General features: G+C 32.4%; 2 pseudogenes; both read right to left on the bottom strand.

Annotated features, from left to right (window-relative positions):
• Positions 1-2,441: 2,441 nt before the first annotated feature.
• LOC110691670 lies at positions 2,442-4,416 on the bottom strand (annotated as a pseudogene).
• Positions 4,417-6,086: 1,670 nt separating this feature from the next.
• On the bottom strand, positions 6,087-8,585 carry LOC110691669 (annotated as a pseudogene).
• Between the last annotated feature and the right edge of the window lie 337 nt (positions 8,586-8,922).

Genomic DNA, 8,922 nt, shown 5'->3' with positions numbered 1-8,922 from the left:
CAACTCTAATGTACAACCTCCGAATCTCCTATTCATGCCTACAGAGATATATATGTAAGTTCGTGTCTTTACTTCATGCGCACTTTACTTTGTATACGTAACAAATAATTTTCTTAACCTTTTGATAGGCCTTGTACCCAATTAACATTTGAATAAATGTTTGTTAGAAACTTCAAATGTGTAATTTGTTAAGAATATAAGATCAATCTATTAAACTTATGTGTCCATGGACATACGTTAGAAAATCCGAAATACAACGCTAAAAAGTAAGGATATCTAATATCTTTGGCCGAGATTTTATTTGATAAATCATAGCATAGCCAAAGTATGATATGGTATGGAAATATTTAAATATCTTATTATTTTTTTTTTTTAATTTTTTTATCTTACAAGGAGCTAGGATGTGGTATAAAATGATTAACAACTACTCCCTCATTTCTTTATATTTGCAACATACCCCTTTTCACGGTATTTAAGAAAAGTGAGACTCATATGATTTAATACAGTTAAAATGAGGATGAGAGATGGTTAAGAGTATAATATACTGGGCCACGAGGTTAAAATAAGGGTAATAGTACAATTTTTAACAAAAATACTTTCTAATTATAATGTGTTGTATGTATTGTGACATTTTCATTTTAAAAAAGTGTTGCAAATATAAAGCAGCGGAGGAAGTAGATTTTAATTATTCATATAGTCGAAGAGACCACAACTATCTAAGATTTTTCCTCAAATACTAACAAAGCCAAGCAAATTTGTTTCCAAAGCAAAGGCAAAATCTTGCCCACATAGCTTCATTTTCGCATGTTTAACAGGTGTTTACTTTGAAGGTGGGGGTGGGAGGTGGAATGTTATAAGTATGGGCTATTAGTCCTGTTGTAACACTAACATTGCACAACTAGCTGGTGCTACTCGTTTCATGGAGAAAGCATTTTGCTTCTATTTCCCAATAACTTATCTCCTTTCAATTTCACTGTAATGGTCTACTATACACTGATTTTTGTTATAATAATTGGTAAGAAAAGTCAATTTTAGGATTTGGTACCACATATACAAGTATAACCACAACTAGTTCTTGCTTACACCAATGCATCGGTGTAACTTGTACAAGCCATACTACCATACAGTGTCATTACATACAATTCGATCAATCTGTCGGACTATACATCAAATCAATTAGTCGTTTCATTAATCAATTTGTTACATATGTGTGTTGATTATTCTTGATATTCTAAATTTAAATATGTAACGTATTTTATCATAGTAAACAAAAGAACTGAATAAATCCGATATCACTGTCAACTAAGTAACTAACTATGTTAAAATGAGGTTAATTTTTGTTAGAAAACCTACAAGAAAAAGGGCATGATGAGACCTCATATTAGTCACATATGACATTTGATACACAAATAAGCTGAGTAAGATATACGACAGTTTGGGGGCAAAAAATAATGCTACAATAATTAAAAAGAAACAAAGAAACAGGCAAATTGATGGAAGTGTCTTGGTTGCTTAATAGAGTAGTCAACATGTTGTTCCCCTCTTCGTCGTCACCCTCAATATCGTTAAGGGGAGGTTGGAGGGGCCAGTTCCCCACACCAAAAGAATCTTCCCTTCATTTGAAAATGACCCTTTATTGTTGATTTTTACATATACGGTAACCTTCCCTTCTCACTTTTCATTTTCGTTCTTGCTTCATTTTCTACGCGTAGTTGTTCTTTGGAATTACTATTCCCACTTGTTCCTCTTTATACAAGTCTTTAGAACGTGGAGATCAATCGTTTATCTTGATGAGACTAAAGAGATGATTGCATATAAGGAGTTAAAAGCGAGAACATACATAAAGTAACATTTAGTTTGTATTGGTTGTCATGTAAATTTGTTTAATCTAGCCAAAGTAATATGAAGTACGGAGTTAAATCACACAAAGAAGTGAGAAATTAAAATCATTTATAAGGATGGGACATTGGTAGAAAAACATCCTAAATTCCTAACATTTGTTTTCAAACAAATTTCAATGAATTGGATTTACACAATTTTATGGTCTTTGTGGAGTATTGTACTCCTTTAGGATCCGGCTCGTTAGGCCCATTTTCTACATTATGAAAACGGCCCACTATTTGTTTGGATGATTAAAACCTCAGTTCCTCAAATGAGCTGTTGTACTTCAACAGATTTTTTGCCTTTACAACACTTTTTTCTCTTGTGATAATACATTTCATTTCTTTTAGCTATTAGTTACTAGCGTAGCTATTGTGTAAAATGATCGAAGTAGACGTTGATATAGTGTATTACGTGGTGAATTTTACATCAGGGTATAGTCAAACTCCCTCCCTCCACGACATAGCTCAAGAATCCACCCTCATCACTTATCGCCACCTCTATCCCTTCGCTTTCCTTTTGTTTCAAACTAATGGTATATTTAGCGAATTAGTGTAAGGTTTGTATTCAAAGGGAAAATTCGGGCTTGACATTCTTATGTATATATCTCTTTTTTATTACATACTTATTTTCATTATTATGTAAACTATATACTTCTAGTTTTATTATTCTATAACACAAGGAAATACATACAAGTACAACTTATAGCTTAGGCACATTTTTCCATTTAAATTTATTTCCATTGTGTATCATCACAAGGAGAGCAAGCCTCTTGAGCAATATCAGTGATTTGAACTTTTGTGTCATATATAACTCCGGGCTTCCAATCTGCTGGTAACACATTTTTTGGCCCAAATATTTTTGCCATCGTAGCCCGATGTTACAACAAATCTGAACTGCAAAGGCCCATTTGGTGCCTTGCTTGTGTCCCACACTATTCCATGATTCCGGCTCATGAAAGTCCAATTTGGTGAACCAACCTATTATTTCATACACAACACAAAAATTAAAGTTTATTAAGGTATCATTAATGTGAACCAACCTATTATTTCAATACAAACACAAAAATTAAAGTTTATTACATGTGAACAAATATTCTTAAAATGTGGGCTAATGTTTTTGACATGCAAGTTCTATTTTTGAATTTTATATTTTCCTAACCTCTCATTTATGGAGATATCCCTAGTTTGCAAATTAATAAGTAGATGGGATGAATATCACTAAACTTGTTTAACTACTTGCTTGTATGCTTGAAGAAATAGCTGAAGTACTTTTCACAATATGCAATGGTTACCTGAGCAACGTCGATTGCTACAATTTCTGTTTGACCACCTTGGTAGAGAATTTTAATTGCCAAGTAACCAGGATTATGGCTAGACTCGTCAACTCGAATAGCCAAATTTTGACCTATATAATCACACGGGATCCTGTTATGCATATATGTAAAATGATGTAAGAACAATATTAACCTTAATATTTTCTACGCCATACTTAAGATTAACTTAGAATATGTTCACCACAAATCATGTTTTTGCATTTTTTGAAAATTATCAATATCGATAGAACATATTCTTTCACACTTGTAATTGTTTTCAATGTATCATTTCACATTCATAAATATATTCGAAGAATATAAGCAAGATAACATAAAAATTTGTTGAGAGATTTAACCTTTTATATTCCACGTCAGTAATTCCAAGCTTCTCAACATCGAGGTCCTTTCCAGGGTTGGCCATGGCTTTGAAAGCTCGATTACTTAGAACAAAATCATTTTTGTTATTTGTATTCAAATCAGTCAATATCACTTTAGTTCCTGCCTTACTACACAGATAATTATCTTTGCATCTTATCTGCCATAACAAAAATCCCAAAAATAACTGATTTTAGCACATAGTATAACAATATAACATCAGTGATCAACTATGTTACTAAAGCATACTCGTACTAACGGTCCATCTAAATTTAGTTGTCACAATACAATTTTAAACGACAATATCAACGTGACAACTAATCTCGAATATAAAATACCTGAAAGCATGCACCACAGCCAGCACCATCGTTATACAATTTAGAGACACCAGCTGCAAGAAATCCCCTGTTTAAGTTCAAAGCCAACGAACCATACCCACATGCTCCAGCTGCATCAAATCAACAAATTAATAAAAACCCACTTAATATTATGATCAATATCATCTGGGTCGTCCTCAATATATACTAATTACATCCACTTCAATCAAAATTCAATATTAAAAAATCAATAAAAACAGGGGAGATATTTATTTACATGAAAGTGGTGAATCATTATAGAAAAAAGCAGCCTTTGATCGATGAACACAACGATCACAAGCTGTTACAGATGATACAAAAATTATTATAAAGATGAAGACGACAAATTCCGCCATATTTGATTAATTTTGTGGAATATTTTGAATTGTGTTAGAAACTATTGATTTAATTCACACATATATATATATATAGAAAATTACGCATAATATAGAAAAAATAAAAATAAAAATGGTGTACAGGTAAGCAAAAAGAGGGAAAATGAGATATAAATAATGAGGTAAGTTTGTTGAGGGGTTGAAGGAAAAAGACAGGGGAAATTGTGCAAACGCGGAAAAATGGCGGCGAAAAAAGAAAAAAAGAATGAGGACGATGAAAGTGAGTGAATATGTAAAACAGGGCACTTAGTTACTGGTTTTTGTTGGTGGCCATTATCTAATGTGCTGTCTTGACTATTGACAATTACCCAATATTTCATTTGTTTTATATTGAATGATTATGATATTGTTATGATTAGTGATTTTGTTATTGGAGTATTAACTTATTATATTAGGGCATGTGTAATCCTACTTAATTGCTTATATCATCATGTTTCATTCTATTATGAGATGGGTGTAAATTAATGTTTAATCTGCTAATAGTGATGAATGTGTAATTGATTTAAATTAATGTTCACTCATAGTGATGAATTTGTAATTGATTTAAATTTAGATACACTCATAGTGTGATGAATTTGTAAGGTTCATGTTAATAATTTTCTATAGTTTAAAGTAGGGGTTACTTTCTTTACTTTTCTATTATTAACTATTAACACCTTATGATTTGAGTCTTGTTCAGTATGTAATTGTATAGGTAGGTAGTTGTTAGATATGGTAGTAATGGTTAGTTATGCGAATAACGGTTAATTGTCTTAAAATCTATCTATTAGCATGAATGATGATGAATTGATAACTATAGCTCACAATTTTTTCCCAAAATTAATGGTTTTCGTGAGTTTTTTGTCAATGTATACACAATTGCAAAATCTATCATGAACTCAATCAGTAACGGATCTTGAATCAATAAATCGAGTTGCTTAAAATATAAATAATGTTGTAATAATAAACAATTACAGTATTAGACAAACTTGGAAAAGGACAAAATGAGACTAACGACAAAACATGCTTGAAAGTTGATTTTTAAGGTATTGCCATATTGATGACTGATAAGTAAAATAGAAGACAATCTACTAGACTTACACACTTACTATCATCCGTATGAGACCCGGCTAATAGTCCACACCTAGTAACCATGATGATGATTGGTGAATCATGTATGTTTCATGAATTGCTGAATTTGCATTGTTAGAACTTTGAAGTGACTTTAGGACATACTTCGTATTCAAGACATTATAATGTTAGCTCTAGTACTTTGAAAACTTCAAGATCAAGCATTGATAGTTTTGTTATTATGAAGCAAGCTAAAGCTATGCAACAAAATCGCTTGGCTTGATGTTTAGCAGTTAGCAAAGTACGAGTAATCTAGATGGGTGAGTTATATGTTTTCGTGCCTAAGGCATACATAGGTATAATCAATGACGACCGACTATAAAGTATCATAATCTTAATATTGTCGCTTTTTAAAAGTGTCCATAGTAATGTTCGAGTGTGAAGTATTAGAGTTTGAATATTGACACTAATAAGAAGTGTCCATATGTACGAGTATACGACCTACCTATTTGTTTCTTAGCCAACATTATGAAAACCAAGCTAATAATAGCGATATGGGGTGCTTTCTTAGCAATACTTGTAAGCAATAACCAGACAATATCTCTTGTTTACATCTTGATCCAAATAATTGATCAATCGTATTCAATGTTGTTTATCCACATAATAATTGGTTTGATGCACTGAAATGAGAGATTCAAATTAACAAAGGAAAAATAGAAACAAATAATTCCGAGTAATTTTATTAGTTGATAACAAACTTATGTTTAAAAATAATCAATCTACTTTGCTAATAGGCCAAAAAAAAAAAAAATCAGAAATTTAAAGTCCTATACAGATGATGAAATAATTAAGTAGAGAGACTAATTCCAGTGGCTATCAGCACAAGGGGTGCAACCTTGTAATGCAATGTCATCAATTTGAACTTTAGAATCATATGTGACTCCTGCCTTCCAGTTTGCAGGTAAAACATTTTGAGCCCAAACGTTCTTGCCATCGAAGCCCGATGTCACGACGAATCTGAACTGTAATGGACCAGGGCCCGGATACTTGGTTGTTTCCCAAATTGCTCCGTACTTCCTATTCATGAATGACCAATTTGTTGAACCAACCTGTAATATATTATATGCAACATGTTTAACACCATAAGAAGAAAATATATACATACATAGTGTAATCAATCTAGCATTCTAGCTAGCTTACTAATGTTTTTGACATACCCGAGCAATATCAATTGCAACAATCTCGGTTTGACCACCTTGGTAGAGAATATTGATAGCCAAATAGCCAGGGGTTTTTACTAGTTTCTTCCACGCGAATTGCCAAGTTTTGACCTTTATAATCACAAGGTATCCTGGTGCACATTACGTTCAAGTTAGATACCAAACAAGCATGGAACCTACAATTAACATGTATTACATTCTTCTTAAGAAAAAAAACCATCAGAAGACCTTCTCATGAAGGAAAAACTTAATACATTATTCCTTATCAGTTTTACTATAATAGACATTAGACAACACACTAGTATATGTAGATATTCTTCTACTTGTACATTTCAATATATTCACATTTAGATCGAGTAGATGTATTTCTAAGTCCACACACCGTACATGACTAATGACTTCTGCGTCTCTTGTTGCTCGTTCATGACCGTTGATCATAAATGCAACCAAGTAATAAGTCAACCGAGTAATCGTTTGAACATGTACTTTAATTCTCTAAAACGGGCCTAATATGGGCAAATTAGAGGGCCTACAATATCTGAGCGTGGAGTGAAGTTAGAGTTAAATTAAATAGACATTGCGCATCTACAACATGTGCATTAAAATTTTAGACAAACTAGTCAGGTTAACATTCAATGTGTGCTAGTTGTAACTTCGATTGTTCAATTTTAAAGCATAAAGAATGGACTAGTACATTTTTGGTTGGCTACAGCCCATAATATTTTATACGTTGGCTGTCACACCATTGGACAAAATGCCAAGGTCAATAATAATATCTTGACAATTGACAAATCTCTCAATATCCGCTAGAAAATTTAAAATAAAGATGTGCTACATAAATTATTAGACCTCTAGGCCAATGTTCACAAATTATGAAATTAGCAATGATTGCCATTCGAGTGTAACTAAGCAACCTTTTCCAAAAGGATCCAAACAAGTGAGTAAAATCTAATATCACAAAGACACAAATTGTTAAGAGTATGATCCAATTTCAACATTGACTAGACCCAAGTCACCCGACCTGTCCTATAATCACCTACGTAGTATATTTTACCTTGACCACGGTGAATAAAAGTGAACTCATTTAAGAAGTGTACATCAATCAAGCTTGCATGAACCAAACAAAATACGTGATTGGGATACACCCGAGACATAAAAAATGGAACAGAGGATTATATTTCGTTCTATCAGTGGTACGACGTATGATTAGTTAATTGGGTTATAGCTATAGCGTTACCTCTTATATTCAACATCAACAACTCCAAGTTTAAGAATTTGTTGGTCCTTGCCATGTAAAGCCATGGCCCTTAATGCCCGGCTGCTTAGCACAAAGTCAGAGCTGTTGTTACTCTTATTAACATCAGTCATTATCACTTTAGTTCCTGCTTTACTACACATTCCACTGTTTTTGCATCTTATCTGATCATCATAAAATTAAAATAAATATATTAATACTCAATTAATCAATCAAATAACTTTGAATTAATTTGATCATACTTATAAAATTAGTAATATACCTGAAAACAAGCACCACAACCAGCACCATCTTTGTAAAGAGAAGGAATACCAGCTGCCACGTGTCCTCCATTGAAGTTCAGAGCTAAGGAACCATACCCACATGCTCCAGCTACATCAAATCAAAAAATTAAAGATTACCCACTTGTTTATTTGCCAAATTATTATCTGGGTTAATCTTAATTTGAGCTAATTTCAACAAAAATCATCTGGGTCTAAAAAAAAGCTAAAAATAGTAAGAGAAATCAAAACTTACAAGAAAGAGTAGAAGCTCTGGTGATTACTGATGCTTTTGATAAAACACACTGATCACAACCACTTACATATGAAACGAACAAGAACAAAATCAACCAACTTAAATTCGCCATTTTTTTTTTAATAAAGATTGTATTTTTCAGCATAAAAGTATATAGTTATGTGTTTGTCTTAACTGAAAGTGATGTGCTTTCTTTTTTTTTGAAATAAAAAGTGATGTGCTTTCTTATTTATAGGAAAAAAAAAGAGGATAAATTTGCTTTGTAATTACTATTTTTATTTTTTATTTAATGTAGTACAGTAATTAGGAAGGATCGAAGAAGATAAAGCTGAATCAGCAAATAAACGCGTAAAAAAAAAAGAAAAAGAAAAAAAGGGAGAGAGAGAGTGTGAAAAAATAGGAGTCACCGACCTCTGAGAAATTAAGGCGGTCGGACAAATTAAGCGAAAGTAAGTGAAGTGTTTGACAGTGAGACAAGCGGTCAAGTGGGTGTGTGGTGTGAACACTGACAGCAAGGTTTATGGTTGGTTTTGCTACGAACAATTATTTTGTTACTTGA

Source organism: Chenopodium quinoa, unplaced genomic scaffold (genome assembly GCF_001683475.1).
Source record: "Chenopodium quinoa cultivar QQ74 unplaced genomic scaffold, ASM168347v1, whole genome shotgun sequence".
Classification (NCBI taxonomy): Eukaryota; Viridiplantae; Streptophyta; class Magnoliopsida; order Caryophyllales; family Amaranthaceae; genus Chenopodium; species Chenopodium quinoa.
This window is presented reverse-complemented; position numbering and strand designations above follow the sequence as displayed.